The sequence below is a fragment of the Coregonus lavaretus genome, assembly GCF_964263955.1.
Source record: "Coregonus lavaretus genome assembly, chromosome: 31".
Taxonomy (NCBI): domain Eukaryota; kingdom Metazoa; phylum Chordata; class Actinopteri; order Salmoniformes; family Salmonidae; genus Coregonus; species Coregonus lavaretus.
Genome location: NC_140018.1, coordinates 14,930,335 through 14,947,697, shown reverse-complemented (window position 1 = coordinate 14,947,697; position 17,363 = coordinate 14,930,335). Strand labels below are relative to the sequence as shown.

At 45.4% G+C, this 17,363-nt stretch overlaps 1 pseudogene across 1 annotated transcript in view; it reads left to right on the top strand.

Moving 5' to 3' along the window:
• LOC311106778 (androglobin-like) overlaps positions 1-17,363 on the top strand; it is an 89,773-nt pseudogene that overhangs the window by 47,611 nt on the left and 24,799 nt on the right. Inside the window, exons 11-18 of the transcript in view lie at positions 514-664; positions 10,924-11,110; positions 11,381-11,466; positions 11,833-11,876; positions 12,423-12,515; positions 13,594-13,859; positions 14,265-14,377; positions 16,522-16,662. The product of the transcript in view is annotated as an androglobin-like (transcript). The remainder of the gene's footprint in view (positions 1-513; positions 665-10,923; positions 11,111-11,380; positions 11,467-11,832; positions 11,877-12,422; positions 12,516-13,593; positions 13,860-14,264; positions 14,378-16,521; positions 16,663-17,363) is intronic.

Genomic DNA, 17,363 nt, shown 5'->3' with positions numbered 1-17,363 from the left:
CACACCTGGTTCCCATCACGTTAATTTGTTTCCCTATTTAACCCTCTGGTTCCCTCATGGTGTTGTGTGTGATTGTTCTTTGTTTGGTGTTTATGACTGCTGTGAGCTGCTGTATTTCCCTGCGTGGAATTAGTATTTGTTTCTTTCCGAGTAAAGTTAATCTGTTACTCAGTTCTGTGTCCTGCGCCTGACTCCGTCCTACCGCTGCACACTGACACCTGACAGCTGTCCTGATATCCAGAAGCTATTTTTGGTCATAACAGACGGTGGCAGAAACATTATGTACAGAATAAATTACAAATAACGCCAAAAAACTCACATAATAGTAGAATTGGTTAGAGGGCTGTAAAACGGCAGCCATCTTCTCCGGCGCCATTATATTATTCTATTCTTATGATGTGTAGGATGTGTTATGACGTATAGAACGTGTTATGATGTGCAGGATGTGTTATGATGTGTAGAATGTGTGTATGATGCGTGTGTATGATGTGTGTGTGTGTATGATGTTCCCAGGGAGGCCCAGCAGAGCAGTCACAGGAATCGTGCTAGCAGCTCCATGCTGGCGTCCTTCGCCGAGACAGAGGAGAGTGAGAGCCAAGAGGCCCCGGAGACCGGCACTGTACAACACAGCACCAACTCACTGGATGGAGTGGAAACAGCCGAGGTAGAGTGGACATCACAGCCAATGAGCCACACCTGACATGGTCCATGAGAGGCATCCTAGAGAAGACAACACCTAACTCATAACCTTTGTTCCCCCCAACCCCCCTCAGAGATCTCTCCTGACAGATCTCTTGCTGTTAATGAGCATACACTCATACACTGACCAAAAGTATTAGGCCTACAGAGGGTCACATATCTCTCTCCTCTAGTCTGTTCAGGCCAGGCTCTCTCCCTTTCTTTCTTTCTCTCTCTCTCTCTCTCTCTCTCTCTCTCTCTCTCTCTCTCTCTCTCTCTCTCTCTCTCTCTCTCTCTCTCTCTCTCTCCCTCTTATCCTGTTAGTCTGTTTAGGGCTCGACAGGGCAACGTTCAGTCGTAGTGACAACGCGAGACTCAAGTCCCACCGTCCCAATGTCACTTCTGTTGTCTCCCGGGTGACCGGTGACCAGGGGGAGATCTGTACTAAAGAGAGAAAAAACTGATGGACGGAGATCGAGAGAGATAGAGATATATATATATAGAGAGAGAAAGTCAGTGGTGAGAGCGGCACGCTATTACATAAAGGGAGAGGTCGTGTGCTCTGGCGATAAAAAAAGCAGCTCAATTAGATGGTAAGCCATCAGTGTCTGTCTCCTAGGGGGTACATTACACTTCACTCCTAGCTGCTGCTTGCTGCCGCTGCTGAAAAAAATAATTTATATTAATCGCCCTCTTGCATAATGATAGCCAGTTATAGAGAGGTTAGCACTGTATAGGCAGGGTAATTTGGTGTGTGTGTGTGTGTGTGTGTGTGTGTGTGTGTGTGCATGTGTGTGTGCATGTGTGTGTGTGTTCCTGTGTGCTTAGGGCCAGACGTCATTTGAAGTATAAAGGGTGTGTTTCTATATTAAACCTCCCACCCCAACCCCAGCCAAACAGAGTGAAGTGAACCTTTGTATCTCCCTTCGTAAGGTAACGATCACATGATCTCCATAATGCTCTGGAGTACTGGGCCCACTCAGCCAATTAAGAGGAGAGCAGAATTAGACTATCCTATCAAAGAGCTATTTTTACCTCAGGAATGCTAAGAATGTGGTTCACCACCTAAGCCCACTGCAGTGACACAGGATCAGCAATACTACATTACTACAGATCCCAAAATGCAACTGACCTCTTAATACTACAGGTCCCATAATGCTGTAGTTTGGTCCATGTCACTAGCTAGGTTTCCATCCAATTGGCCACAGCTTTTCATGCAAATATTCTAAAATCTACTTAAACAAAATTTGCAAATTTTTCCACCGGTGGTATGTTTCCACCAGACAGACTTTTTGCGGATAAAATCAGTGCGTGATGACATAGTGCACACAAAATGTATTTTTTCGCATAAGTTTTCGTGTACTGAAGAAATATCTAAAGTTCAATGTATTTCCATCACAAGTCTACCGATAGTTTTGTCACAAAACTTGTGGCATTAAATAGCAAATGTGCGTACTCTGGTCTTAGCACATGCACTCTAGCCCACAGCTCGCAGATACAATGCGGGTAGGCTAGGCGGGTAGGCTAGTCTACATGATGAGATTATTAAGCTGTAGACCACACTATTTACCAAGAGAGTTTTCATCTATATTTTTCGTAGCTGTCTATTTACCACCACAAACCGATGCTATCACTAAAACCGCACTCAACGAGCTGTATAAGGCCATAAGCAAATAAGAAAATGCTGACCCAGAGGCGGCACTCCTAGTGGCCGGGGTCTTGAATGCAGGAAAACTTAAATCTGTTTGACCTAATTTCCACCAGCATGTCACATGTGCAACCAGAGGAAAAAAACCTCTAGACCACCTTTACTCCACACACAGAGACGCGTACAAAGCTCTCCCTCGCCCTCCATTTGGCAAATCTGACTATAATTCTATCCTCCTGATTCCTGCTTACAAGCAAAAACTAAAGCAGGAAGTACCAGTGACTCGCTCAATACAGAAGTGATCAGATGACGCAGATGCTAAGCTACAGGACTGTTTTGCTAGCACAGACTGGAATATATTCCGGGATTCATCTGATGTCATTGAGGAGTATATCACATCAGTCACTGGCTTCATCAATAAGTGCATCAATGACATCGTCCCCACAGTGACCGTACATACCCCAACCAGAAGCCATGGATTACAGGCATCATCCACACTGAGCTAAAGGGTAGAGCTGCCGCTTTCAAGGAGCGGGACACTAACCCGGACGCTTATAAGCAATCCCGCTATGCTCTCCGACGAACCATCAAACAGGCAAAGCGTCGATACAGGATTAAGATTGAATTCTACTACACCGGCTTTGGTGCTCGTCGGATGTGGCAGGGCTTGCAAACTATTATTGACTACAAAGGGAAGCCCAGCCGCGATCTGCCCAGTGACACGAGCCTACCAGACGAGCTAAATGACTTCTATGCGCGCTACGAGGCAAGCAACCCTGAAGCATGCATGAGAGCACCAGCTGTTCCGGACGACTGTGTGATCACGCTCTCCGTAGCTGATGTGGGTAAGACCTTTCAACAGGTCAACATTCACAAGGCCGCAGGGACAGACGATTAACAGGACGTGTAATCAGAGCATGCACTGGACAACTAGCAAGTGTCTTCACTGACATTTTCAACCTGTCCCTGACCAAATCTGTAATACCTACATGTTTCAAGCAGACCACCATAGTCCCTGTGCCCAAGAACACCAAGGTAACCTGCCTAAATGACTACCGACCCGAAGCACTCACGTCTGTAGCCATGAAGTGCTTTGAAAGGCTGGTCATGGCTCATATCAACACCATCATCCCAGAAACCCTAGACCCACTCCATTTTGCATACCACCCCAACAGATCCACAGAGGACGCAATCTCTATTGCACTCCACACTGCCCTTTCCCACCTTGACAAAAGGAACACTTACATGAGAATGCTGTTCATTGACTACAGCTCAGAGTTCAACACCATTGTGCCCACAAAGCTCATCACTAAGCTAAGGACCCTGGGACTAAACACCTCCTTATGCAACTGGATCCTGGACTTCCTGACGGGCCGCCCCCAGGTGGTAAGGTTAGGCAACAACACATCTGCCACACTGGTCCTCAACACGGGGGCCCCTCAGGGGTGCGTGCTTAGTCCCCTCCTGTACTTCCTGTTCACCCACGACTGCATGGCCAAGCACGACTCCAACACCATCATTAAGTTTGCCGACAACACAACGGCGGTAGGCCTGATCACTGAAGACGATGAGACAGCCTATAGGGAGGAGATCAGAGACCTGGCAGAGTGGAGCAGGTCGAGCTTCAAGTTCCTTGGTGTCCACATCACCAACAAACTATCATGGTCCGAACACACCAAGACAGTCATGAAGAGGGTACGACAATGCCTATTCCTCAGGAGACTGAAAAGATTTGGCATGGGTCCTCAGATACTTAAAAGGTTCTACAGCTGCACCATCGAGAGCATCCTGACTAGTTGCATCACCGCCTGGCAACTGCTCGGCATCCGACCGCAAGGCGCTACAGAGGGTAGTGCGTACGGCCCAGTACATCACTGGGGCCAAGCTTTCTGCCATCCAGGACCTTTTTACCAGGCGGTGTCAGAGGAAGGCCCTAAAAATTGTCAAAGACTCCAACCACCCTAGTCACAGACTGTTCTCTCTGCCACCAAGTCTAGGTCCAAAGGGCTCCTTAACAGCTTCTACCCCAAGCCATAAGACTGCTGAACAGTTAATCAAATGGCTACCCAGACTATTTTCATTGAACCCCCCCCCCCCCCCTTTTATTATGCTGCTGCTACTCACTGTTTATAATCTATGCATAGTCACTTTACCCCTACCTACATATTACCTCGACTAGCCTGTACCCCCGCACATTGACTCGGTACCAGAACCCCCTGTATATTATTGTTATTTTATTGTGTTTTTATTACTTTAGTTTATTTAGTAAATATTTTCTTAAAACTGCATTGTTGGTTTAGGGCTTGGAAGTAAGCATTTCACGGTGCATGTGACAAATACAATTTGATTTGATTTGATTATGGATAACGGCAGTCAACATCAATCACCATGTCACCAGAATAAGACCCTCGATATTTATTGGAAAGAAGCATCAAGCTCATCACTATGCACTTTCACCACCCTGTGAAGTTCATAATAATTTACTTGAATTTCATCTGTAGCCTAATAAACATTTCTCGCATTATTAATTTTACCGACACAAAAAGATACTTCCATGTCAAACGAACAAATTAACTGTCGGCATTTATAAAAATTTACTGAAACTTCCTGTTTCCATCACAGCTTTCGTGATTTTTTAAAATACGGTATGATTTTACTTTACTGACTAAAAACTGGTTACTGATCCCATTGAACTACAGTGAAGGAAAAAAGTATTTGATCCCCTACTGATTTTGTACGTTTGCCCACTGACAATGAAATGATCAGTCTATAATTTTAATGGTAGGTTTATTTGAACAGTGAGAGACAGAATAACAACAAAAAAATCCAGAAAAACGCATGTCAAAAATGTTATAAATTGATTTGCATTTTAATGAGGGAAATAAGTATTTGACCCCCTCTCAATCAGAAAGATATCTGGCTCCCAGGTGTCTTTTATACAGGTAACGAGCTGAGATTAGGAGCACACTCTTAAAGGGAATGCTCCTAATCTCAGCTTGTTACCTGTATAAAAGACACCTGTCCACAGAAGCAATCAATCAATCAGATTCCAAACTCTCCACCATGGCCAAGACCAAAGAGCTTTCCAAGGATGTCAGGGACAAGATTGTAGACCTATACAAGGCTGGAATGGGCTACAAGACCATCGCCAAGCAGCTTGGTGAGAAGGTGACAACAGTTGGTGCGATTATTCGCAAATGGAAGAAACACAAAATAACTGTCAATCTCCCTCGGCCTGGGGCTCCATGCAAGATCTCACCTCGTGGAATTGCAATGATCATGAGAACGGTGAGGAATCAGCCCAGAACTACACGGGAGGATCTTGTCAATGATCTCAAGGCAGCTGGGACCATAGTCACCAAGAAAACTATTGGTAACACACTACGCCGTGAAGGACTGAAATCCTGCAACGCCTGCAAGGTCCCCCTTCTCAAGAAAGCACATATACAGGCCCGTCTGAAGTTTGCCAATGAACATCTGAATGATTCAGAGGAGAACTGGGTGAAAGTGTTGTGGTCAGATGAGACCAAAATCGAGCTCTTTGGCATCAACTCAATTCGCCGTGTTTGGAGGAGGAGGAATGCTGCCTATGACCCCAAGAACACCATCCCCACCGTCAAACATGGAGGTGGAAACATTATGCTTTGGGGGTGTTTTTCTGCTAAGGGGACAGTACAACTTCACCGCATCAAAGGGACGATGGACAGGGCCATGTACCATAAAATCTTGGGTGAGAACCTCCTTCCCTTGTGGATGGGTATTCCAGCATGACAATGACCCAAAACACACGGCCAAGGCAACAAAGGAGTGGCTCAAGAAGAGGCACATTAAGGTCCTGAAGTGGCCTAGCCAGTCTCCAGACCTTAATCCCATAGAACATCTGTGGAGGGAGCTGAAGGTTCGAGTTGCCAAACGTCAGCCTCGAAACCTTAATGACTTGGAGAAGATCTGCAAAGAGGAGTGGAACTAAATGTGTGCAAACCTGGTGGCCAACTACAAGAAACGTCTGACCTCTGTGATTGCCAACAAGAGTTTTGCCACCAAGTACTAAGTCATGTTTTGCAGAGGGGTCAAATACTTATTTCCCTCATTAAAATGCAAATCAATTCATAACATTCTTGACAGGCGTTTTTCTGGATTTTGTTGTTGTTATTCTGTCTCTCACTGTTCAAATAAACCTACCATTAAAATTATAGACTGATCAGCAGAGGATCAAATACTTTTTTCCCTCACTGTAATGAACTACAATTAACTTCTGCATTTCACACAGTGTATTTTATTGCAGACACTTACAGTAGGAAGTTGAAGTGTCTTAAGACGACAGGCCAACTCTGGCTGATACTTGCTGTTGAAAATTAAAGCAAAGTCACTTCACGGTTGGATTGGAGTCAGCCCCATGAAGGATGGGATTAAAAAACAGTACCCATGCCAACTGTACTGCCAGGGGAAAATAACATAGATATGTCTGTTGTACCCTACTAGCATAGAAACACTGGTCTGGACCCTGTGGTCAGTGGATGGAGTTTTCCTCTGTGTTGAAAAGGATATGCTAAGTTTTTGACAGAGTGACTTCTTACACGGCTGGACTCCACCACCTACTGCTGTATTATCCTCTCTCTCTCTGCTATCGGTCGGAGGAGGAGAGAAGGAGGTCAAGTGTGTCTCTCCCATCGCAAAGCCCAGCTCTTTGTCACGTTCCCTCGTTCTTTTCGAGTGGGGAGTCACACACATGCACACACACTCTGTGACTCATAGCAAGCCGTGGTCTGAAGTCGCACCAAAATAACCTGTAATTGTCATTCACAACTAAATTGGCACAGTTGAAGCAACTCCTGCCCTTCCTTCTTATGAATATATTTAAAGTGGTGCGATTGCGTATGAAGGTGGCGGAAAAAAATCTTTACGAGCTAGGTACAGTCAGTATTCTGCCTTTGTTACCATGGTATCAGAGTTGGTTTGCACTGCGATACATCTTGTCTGTCTGTTGTTATGGGGATAGTTAAAAGGGGGCATTTGAAGGATTTGATGTCATACATACCCTGTTTTCATCCGAAGTAGCACCCTAATCCCTATATAGTGCTTTTGACCAGAGCCCAACACAATGACTGCCCTCTGTAACTGTTAACAAGCTAAGTTCATGATAACAGTCCCCATGCAGTGTTCATTTAGCTGGGGAGGAAGGAGTCCCATTGCCTTGTCACATTAAGGCATGTCTGCCTGGTGTTCCCATGACAGATAGCGCTCTGCTCTGTCTCTCTCTGTCTCTTCTCTGTCTCTTCTCTCTCTCTCTCTCTCTCTCTCTCTCTCTCTCTCTCTCTCTCTCTCTCTCTCTCTCTCTCTCTCGGTCTCCAGCTCAGTTGGGATGGGAGGATTACTACAGGCAGTGACTGTACAGACCCTCTGATGCTCTACTGTGACATGCCTGTGCTTCTCTCTCTTTCTCTCTCTCTGTTTCTCTCTCTCTCCCTGTTGTTTTTTTTATTTAATATTTTTGTTTTTTGTTTGTTTTTTGGGAACTCTCTCTCCCTGTTTGTATATCTGTTACTCTCCCCTGCTGTTTGGAACTGGTTAAATATCCCCCCTCTCTCTATTCCTAGGTTACAGCAGAGGACAAGAAGAAGGACGACAATACCAGCAATAGTAAAGAACCTCTCCATTCCACCCAACCACAACATAATAGGATGCCATCATTGGCCCATTAGTACATACAGTCGTGGTCAAAAGTTTTGAGAATGACACAAATACTAATTTTCACAAAGTCTGCTGCCTCAGTTTTGATGATGGCAATTTGCATATACTCCAGAATGTCATGAAGAGTGATCAGATGAATTGCAATGAATTGCCATGAAAATGAACTTAATCCCAAAAAACCATGTACACTACATTTCAGCCCTGCCACAAAAGGACCAGCTGTCATCATGTCAGTGACTCTCTCATTAACACAGGTGAGAGTGTTGACGAGGACAAAGCTGGAGATCACTCTGTCATGCTGATTGAGTTAGAATAACAGACTGGATGCTTTAAAAGTAGGGTGATGCTTGAAATCAGTGTTCTTCCTCTGTTAACCATGGTTACCTGCAAGGAAACACGTGCCGTCATCATTGCTTTGCACAAAAAGGGCTTCACAGGCAAGGATATTGCTGCTAGTAAGATTGCACCTAAATCAACAATTTATCGGATCATCAAGAATTTCAAGGAGAGAGGTTCAACTGTTCTGAAGAAGGCGTCAGGGCGCCCAAGAAAGTCCAGCAAGCGCCAGGACTGTCTCCTAAAGTTGATTCAGCTGCGGGATTGGGGCACCACCAGTGCAGAGCATGCTCAGGAATGGCAGCAGGCAGGTGTGAGTGCATCTGCACGCACAGTGAGGTGAAGACTTTTGGAGGATGGCCTGGTGTCAAGAAGGGCAGCAAAGAAGCCACTTATCTCCAGGAAAATTAATCAGGGACAGAATGATATTCTGCAAAAGGTACAGGGATTGGACTGCTGAGGACTGGGGTAAAGTCATTTTCTCTGATGAATCCCCTTTACGATTGTTTGGGGCATCCGGAAAACAGCGCTACCATCAGTCCTGTGTCATGCCAACAGTAAAGCATCCTGAGACCATTCATGTGTGGGGTTGCTTCTCAACCAAGGGAGTGGGCTCACTCACAATTTTGCCTAAGAACACAGCCATGAATAAAGAATGGTACCAACACATCCTCCGAGAGCAACTTCTCCCAACCATCCAAGAACAGTTTGGTGACGACCAATGCCTTTTCCAGCATGATGGAGCACCTTGCCATAAGGCAAAAGTGATAACTAAGTGGCTCGGGGAACAAAACATCAACATTTTGGGTCCATGGCCAGGAAACTCCCCAGACCTTAATCCCATTGAGAACTTGTGGTAGATCCTCAAGAGGCGGGTGGACAAACAAAAACCCACAAATTCTGACAAACTCCAAGCATTGATTATGCAAGAATTGGCTGCCATCAGTCAGGATGTGGCCCAGAAGTTAATTGACAGCATGCCAGGGCGGATTGCAGAGGTCTTGAAAAAGAAGGGTCAACACTGCAAATATTGACTCTTTGCATAAACTTAATGTAGTTGTCAATAAAAGCCCTTGACACTTATGGAATGCTTGTAATTATACTTCAGTATACCATAGTAACATCTGACAAAAATATCTCATAACACTGAAGCAGCGAACTTTGTGAAGACCAATACTTGTGTCATTCTCAAAACTTTTGACCACGACTGTACACTACATCATACTACAGCGCTATACACTGATCAGTTTGAATCATTAATATCACTGTGACAAGAACATGTATTATGAAAATCAACCTATATTCATTAATGGTACAGTAAGTGTATCTATTTACTTGATGGTGGTGTACAGATGTGTTTAGGAACGATGTGTTTTTTTCTCCATCCTCTTCCCCCTTTCTCTCCTCCCCTCCCTTCCTTGGTTCTTTGGCTGAGACTCTTTGAAGATGCGTCTGGAATTGTGCCTCATGACAACCGGCCAATTATCCGGCCTCCCTCTTCCCCTCGTTTAGTTGCTTAGTAACACCTGCGGTTGGAGTAACAAGACGACCATTGCTCAGCACAGCGCTTTGCTGTAGATCTATAGCTCCACAAGCATCACTGGTCAAAAACTGTTTGAATCAACGTTGTTTCCACGTCATTTCACCCCCAAAAAACAATATGATGACGTTAAATCAACTTGGGAACTAATTGGATTTGCAAAAGGTAATCAACGTAAGGGCATTTAAAAAAGTCAGCGTCTATTTTTCACCCAACAACCTAAATCCAATGAAATGGTGGATTCACCTTAGTTTCACGTTGGATTCACCTTAGTTGACAACTCAACCACATGTAAATCAAAACTAGACGTTGAACTGACGTCTGTGCCCAATGGTTCTTCTCTTTGAGTGGAACTTCACTGATATATATAAATTATATGTGTGTTTAGATGGAAGCATTATGTGGGAGTGAGCAGTGTTGAACTCAGTCTCCTGGATATATGTTAATGTGTGGGCCCCAGACCCCACAAAGCCCACTGTAGATCAGCACAGACCAAGTTCCCTATGAGTCACTAGAAAAACACTGATATTTATATTTAATAGCAACACTTTATCTCACAGCCATAAAATGGCCAATAAAAAAGTTTATATCCTATCTACTCAAGCTGATGATTCATTCCCTTAGTGTTGGCGTTTAATTTGTAAAGGATTCTAATGGTTTTGACTAGATCGAATACAGCTACGGACAGAAATTACTTTTTGTAGCAGGTTAGCAGAACTTGTTCAGCTGGTTAGGAGAATTAACGTAGCAGGTTAGGAGAATTAGGTTAAGATTAGCCTTAGGAAAAAGGTTAGGGTTAGCTAAAATGCTAAAATTCTCCCCGACGCGCGTCAAACATTACTTATTTTGACATAGCTGTATACCATCTAGCCACAAATGTTTCTATAGGGCTTGATTACGTTTAATCTACTGTATAGTATATTGATAACTCTCATGTGCTGTATATCACAAGCAGCTAACAAATCAATTTTACAGCTCACACAAAGCTTTCTCATCATGATCTGTGTCTGTTTGAGATGCTCTCTAACAGTTCAGTGACAATCAGTGTGTGACCTGTCCTCTCTACAGATCAGGAGTGTGTATGAGTCGTCCCCTGCTCCCAGAGTGCCCCAAATCGGCTAAGGAGCCCAGCCCGGTGCTACTGAAGTCTCAGAATGTGTTTGTGTCTGAGAAGCCCATGTTAAAGGGCACATGGGTAGACTTGGATGACTTCTCCAGTAAGACCCACTGGGCACATATCTATGTACTACTGTATGTCTATGGCTCTGAAGAGCACTGCTTTCTGTCTTACAGTCTAGGCCAGGGTCAATGCAAAATACTGCTTGAAATCCCATTTCAATGTAAACTTATTCCCAAGTATCTAACTAATGTTTTGTAATTCACACGTTAAGATCATTTGAAACAGATCTTGGTCATCTATACAATACATGATAACTGTATTATAGTGGTGATAAATGGAATGGCATCCCTGATTTTGTCATCATCAGAGCACAATCTCGTCCAGAGTGTCAGCCACGGCTCTGGACTGCCCTGTGAGCTCCACCCTGGATCCTTTGCTGCTGCACATATTCAGGTACAATACACACCTGTACAACTACACCTGTACAACTACACCTGTACAACTACACCTGTACAACTACACATGTACAACTACACCTGTACAACTACACATTACTGTAATGACAATTTTTTTCCATACACAATCAACACCTGTACAACTCAGTTCTTTGTGATCTGCAGTGTCACCTGTCATCTCAGTGCCTTAAATACAGGGGCAAACATACAATGCTGCAGCCTGTATCCAGCAATATCTTTTAGCTACATCTATCATTTATATTTGTACTGTGTTTGTCAAACTCAAAGCTTCTTTAACTCATCACTTCCACTAAACATGCATGCCTAGACAAACTCCCACTTGCCCAATGTGACTTCCCTATAGCCCAACCACACCTCACAGCGCCCTCTACTGTTGAGTCTCCACAGGTACACCTGCTCTACTGATGGGCTCTACTGTCTACTGTTGGGCTAGATCCCCCAGTTCAGGGGAACAGCTGTGTGTTTTCTTCTCCCAGCACTCAGCACACTGCGCTGCACCTGAGATTGTTATCAGCCCACAGTGTTAGGACGGCAGCCACTACACTCCCTCTCTGGGGGCCTGTGTGTGTGTGTGTGTGTGTGTGTGTGTGTGTGTGCATGCGTGCAGCATTGAGAAGGTTTGACACTCATCTCAGGCACGTCTTATGTGTTTCTCTTTTTCTCTGTCTCTTGCTCCGTGGCTCTCTCTCCTTCCCCTACCGCCTTATCATACTCCATCCCCCTTCTCTTTCCTTGTGTTGCTGCCTAACATGATTCCCCTCTCCCTCTCTATCTCCCTCTCTCCCTATATATCTAGCCCCTTCTTTCTATATCTCTCCCTGTCTCTCTTCCCCATTTTCTCTCTCTCTTTCCCTCTCCCCCTCCCGGTTTCTCTCTCCTTCCCTCTCTAACCCCCTACCCCCCCTCTCACCCCCTCCATACTGATGAGTGTAGCTTGGTGCTGTCTGCTTACTCTGCTGTGTCAGCTACCTGTCTCCACATCCAGACCACCACCTGCAAGGCTGCCCTGCTGGTGGTGCTCCCTGGGTAAGAACTGGCCCAACCTGGCCTGACCACCCTCACCACCAGCCCATAGATATATACAGCACCAAACACGACACTCCAAGGCAGTAACATGGCGTCCTGTTTCAAAGTTGGCCATCATCAGGGTGCATTAAAAAAAGCCTCACCACACCCTAAGTCCTGACGTTTGGATGTGGAACGTTTGCCCTTATGAGACCAGGATTTTATAAGGTATTACTGATTAAAATAACCCCATGTAACCTTTACAGTTCCTCATACCATGGAGATATCTTATACAGTAGCTCTGATGCTCTGAAAAACAAAACCAGTCCTAGTCTCTATTAATGGCTCCTGGTTGGCCTAGAAGCAGGGGGCCTAGATTCTGGGGTCAGGCGGAGGGACACTGAGCTACAATTACCACTGTGCCGTGGTGTACCCGTAACACTTAGCGCATCACTCGTCCCTGAGCACTACTACGTTATTGAAGTGTAGGTGGAAAAAAACGCAGATTCAGCCGATTGATAATGAGCTCAATCTCAACCTCTCACTCTGGTGTGTTTGTCTTTTTTTTTCTCTCTCTCTCTCTCTCTCTCTCTCTCTCTCTCTCTCTCTCTCTCTCTCTCTCTCTCTCTCTCTCTCTCTCTCTCTCTCTCTCTCTCTCTCTCTCTCTCTCTCTCTCTCTCTCTCTCTCTCTATCTCTCTCTCTCTCTCGCGCTCCTCTCTCTCTCTCTCTCTCTCTCTCTCTCTCTCTCTCTCTCTCTCTCTCTCTCTCTCTCTAACTATCTCACTCTCTCACTCTCTCACTCTCTCACTCTCTCACTCTCTATCTCTCTCTCTCTCTGTTCAACCCCTTTCTAATGGTATCTTCCTCCATGTCTCTCTCTCTTTCTATTTCTCTATCTCACACACACTAACACACACACTATAAATCTACCTCTCTCACTCTCCTTCTCCCTCTCTCCCTCTATCCATCATCCTATTCTCTTCACACCAATCAGGTCTGTTGTCATCCATCATGTTTGGCTGTGATGGCTGAATTATGCTAAACTAATGGGATGTAGGAGGCCAGCTCCACTCTGTCATGCTAGAAGAGCTCTAGCAGGGATCTAGCAGGGTTCAAGCTGGGCTCTAGCAGGGATCTAGCAGGGTTCAAGCTGGGCTCTAGCAGGGATCTAGCAGGGTTCAAGCTGGGCTCTAGCAGGGATCTAGCAGGGTTCAAGCTGGGCTCTAGCAGGGATCTAGCAGGGTTCAAGCTGGGCTCTAGCAGGGATCTAGCAGGGTTCAAGCTGGGCTCTAGCAGGGATCTAGCAGGGTTCAAGCTGGGCTCTAGCAGGGATCTAACAGGGCTGCAGGCTGCTGTGGGCCGTGGTGCATTAGTACAACTACTCTCTCTATCAGTGAACCACACTTAACCCAGGCAGCCAGGCAGACATTACTGCCGGACAGAGACATGGCTCTGTAATTGGGGATGAGGGGAAGGCAGTATTAACCTACCATATATGGAAATGAACCTGCAGAGTTGACTAGGCCTCGGTGCAGCAGCTCTCAGTGGACTAGCACTATCACTGGGTTTTTATCAATTCAAAGTTTCATGGTTTGTTATCTGGTGAGGGGTTGGTTTCACAGAAATGTTGTCTTGCAATTATAACACGTTCCTTTCAGGGCTAATCTGAGCCCTTTCTCTAATCTGACCCCTCTCTCTCTTTCCACTCACCCCCTCTCTACCCCTTCATTCTCCCCTCTCTCCCCCCCCCCCCCCCTCTACTGCCCTAGGTGTCATGACTATTAAACACTCTGAATCTGTGCATCCACATGAGGGCGCCGCTGGGCTACCACGTCCACCTGTACAGTATGACGAGGAGACCGTCATGCCACACCTCGACAAGGTAGGTTAGAGGCCACTGTAGGCTTTAAAAATAGAGAGTCGCACACTCTATACATAAGCTCCCAGTCATTTATTGGATAAACCACCAATGTTTCGGCATCACTGTGCCCCAGCATACAGCCATCTCGTAATTGTTCCTTCGGTTAATACGCCAACTCAGGCATGAGGATACCTCCTCTTCATCATCCTTTTTTTCCTCTTCCTCTCTGATGAAAACAGTTGGCAGATAGGGGGAGGGGGGAGAGATACAGTGGGGAGAACAAGTATTTGATACGCTGCCGATTTAGCAGGATTTCCTACTTACAAAGCATGTAGAGGTCTGTCATTTCTATAATAGGTACACTTCAACTGTGAGAGACGGAATCTAAAACAAAAATCCAGAAAATCACATTGTATGATTTTTAAGTAATTAATTTGCATTTTATTGCATGACATAAGTATTTGATACATCAGAAAAGCAGAACTTAATATTTGGTACAGAAACCTTTGTTTGCAATTACAGAGATCATACGTTTCCTGTAGGTCTTGACCAGGTTTGCACACACTGCAGCAGGGATTTTGGCCCACTCCTCCATACAGACCTTCTCCAGATCCTTCAGGTTTCGGGGCTGTCGCTGGGCAATACGGACTTTCAGCTCCCTCCAAAGATTTTCTATTGGGTTCAGGTCTGGAGACTGGCTAGGCCACTCCATGACCTTGAGATGCTTCTTACGGAGCCACTCCTTAGTTGCCCTGGCTGTGTGTTTCGGGTTGTTGTCATGCTGGAAGACACAGCCACGACCCATCTTCAATGCTCTTACTGAGGGAAGGAGGTTGTTGGCCAAGATCTCGCGATACATGGCCCCATCCATCCTCCCCTCAATACGGTGCAGTCGTCCTGTCCCCTTTGCAGATAAGCATCCCCAAAGAATGATGTTTCCACCTCCATGCTTCACGGTTGGGATGGTGTTCTTGGGGTTGTTCTCATCCTTCTTCTTCCTCCAAACATGGCGAGTGGAGTTTAGACCAAAAAGCTCTATTTTTGTCTCATCAGACCACATTACCTTCTCCCATTCCTCCTCTGGATCATCCAGATGGTCATTGGCAAACTTCAGACGGGCCTGGACATGCGCTGGCTTGAGCAGGGGGACCTTGCGTGCGCTGCAGGATTTTAATCCATGATGGCGTAGTGTGTTACTAATGGTTTTCTTTGAGACTGTGGTCCCAGCTCTCTTCAGGTCATTGACCAGGTCCTGCCGTGTAGTTCTGGGCTGATCCCTCACCTTCCTCATGATCATTGATGCCCCACGAGGTGAGATCTTGCATGGAGCCTCAGACCGAGGTGATTGACCGTCATCTTGAACCATTTTCTAATAATTGCGCCAACAGTTGTTGCCTTCTCACCAAGCTGCTTGCCTATTGTCCTGTAGCCCATCCCAGCCTTGTGCAGGTCTACAATTTTATCCCTGATGTCCTTACACAGCTCTCTGGTCTTGGCGGAGAGGTTGGAGTCTGTTTGATTGAGTGTGTGGACAGGTGTCTTTTATACAGGTAACGAGTTCAAACAGGTGCAGTTAATACAGGTCATGAGTGGAGAACAGGAGGGCTTCTTAAAGAAAAACTAACAGGTCTGTGAGAGCCGGAATTCTTACTGGTTGGTAGGTGATCAAATACTTATGTCATGCAATAAAATGCAAATTAATTATTTAAAAATCATACAATGTGATTTTCTGGATTTTTGATTTTTAGATTCCGTCTCTCACAGTTGAAGTGTACCTATGATAAAAATTACAGACCTCTACATGCTTTGTAAGTAGGAAAACCTGCAAAATCGGCAGTGTATCAAATACTTGTTCTCCCCACTGTACGTCTGATGTTAGGGATGATATCCACTCTTCACTCTTCTCTCCTTCTCCATCACTCTTGCTTCTCCCTCTCCGTCACGGAAAGCTGATGCTGTTCACGATACAACAACAGCCTGAGGAGAAAAGAAGAGAGGAGAGGAGAGGCTGGATTCTCAAGCTGGCAGGCAAGACTGTGAACATGGTGGCTTATTCATGCCGTATGAAGATTCAGGTAGTTGGAAATCCACTGAATGGATAGAACAGAGGAGCATTTTCTCTGTTTGTCTTCAATAGTCTCCACATTCACCTCATGTCTGCCTAGGAGAGTGTGCATTTCTGTGAGCAGGCCCTGTCTATCCTGAGGGCCCTGGGCAGAGTAGTCAGCTCCTTCTCAGACGAGCTGGAGCTCCCTGCAGCAAACAGGGCTCTGGCGGACGCCCACTGTCCCCCGCAGCTCAGCAGGGTAGGACACACACACACACTGGATACATACATAAACACACACACACGCACTCTCACACACGTACGCATGTGCACAAACACACACTCTTTGCACTCACTGATATCACCACACCTCTACTGTCCTCATGTCTGATCAGGTGTTTAATGGGTTAATAATGTCCTCATCCTCAGTGCTACTAAACCAGGTACTAATGGGTTAATACTGTCCTCATCCTCAACGCTACTAAATTAGGTACTAATGGGCTAATACTGTCCTCATCCTCAATGCTACTAAACCAGGTACTAATGGGTTAAAACTGTCCTCATCCTCAATGGTACTAAACCAGGTACTAATGGGTTAATACTGTCCTCATCCTCAATGCTACTAAACCAGGTACTAATGGGTTAATACCATATATGGAAATGAACCTGCAGAGTTAACCAGGAACTAATGGGCTAATATTGTCCTCATCCTCAGCGCTACTAAACCAGGTACTAATGGGTTAATACTGTCCTCATCCTCAACGCTACTAAACCAGGTACTAATGGGTTAATACTCTCCTCATCCTCAGCGCTACTAAACCAGGTACTAATGGGTTAATACTGTCCTCATCCTCAACACTAATAAACCAGATACTAATAGGTTAATGCTGTCCTCATCCTCAATGCTACTAAACCAGGTACAAATGGTCTAATTACTGTCCTCATCCTCAGCGCTACTAA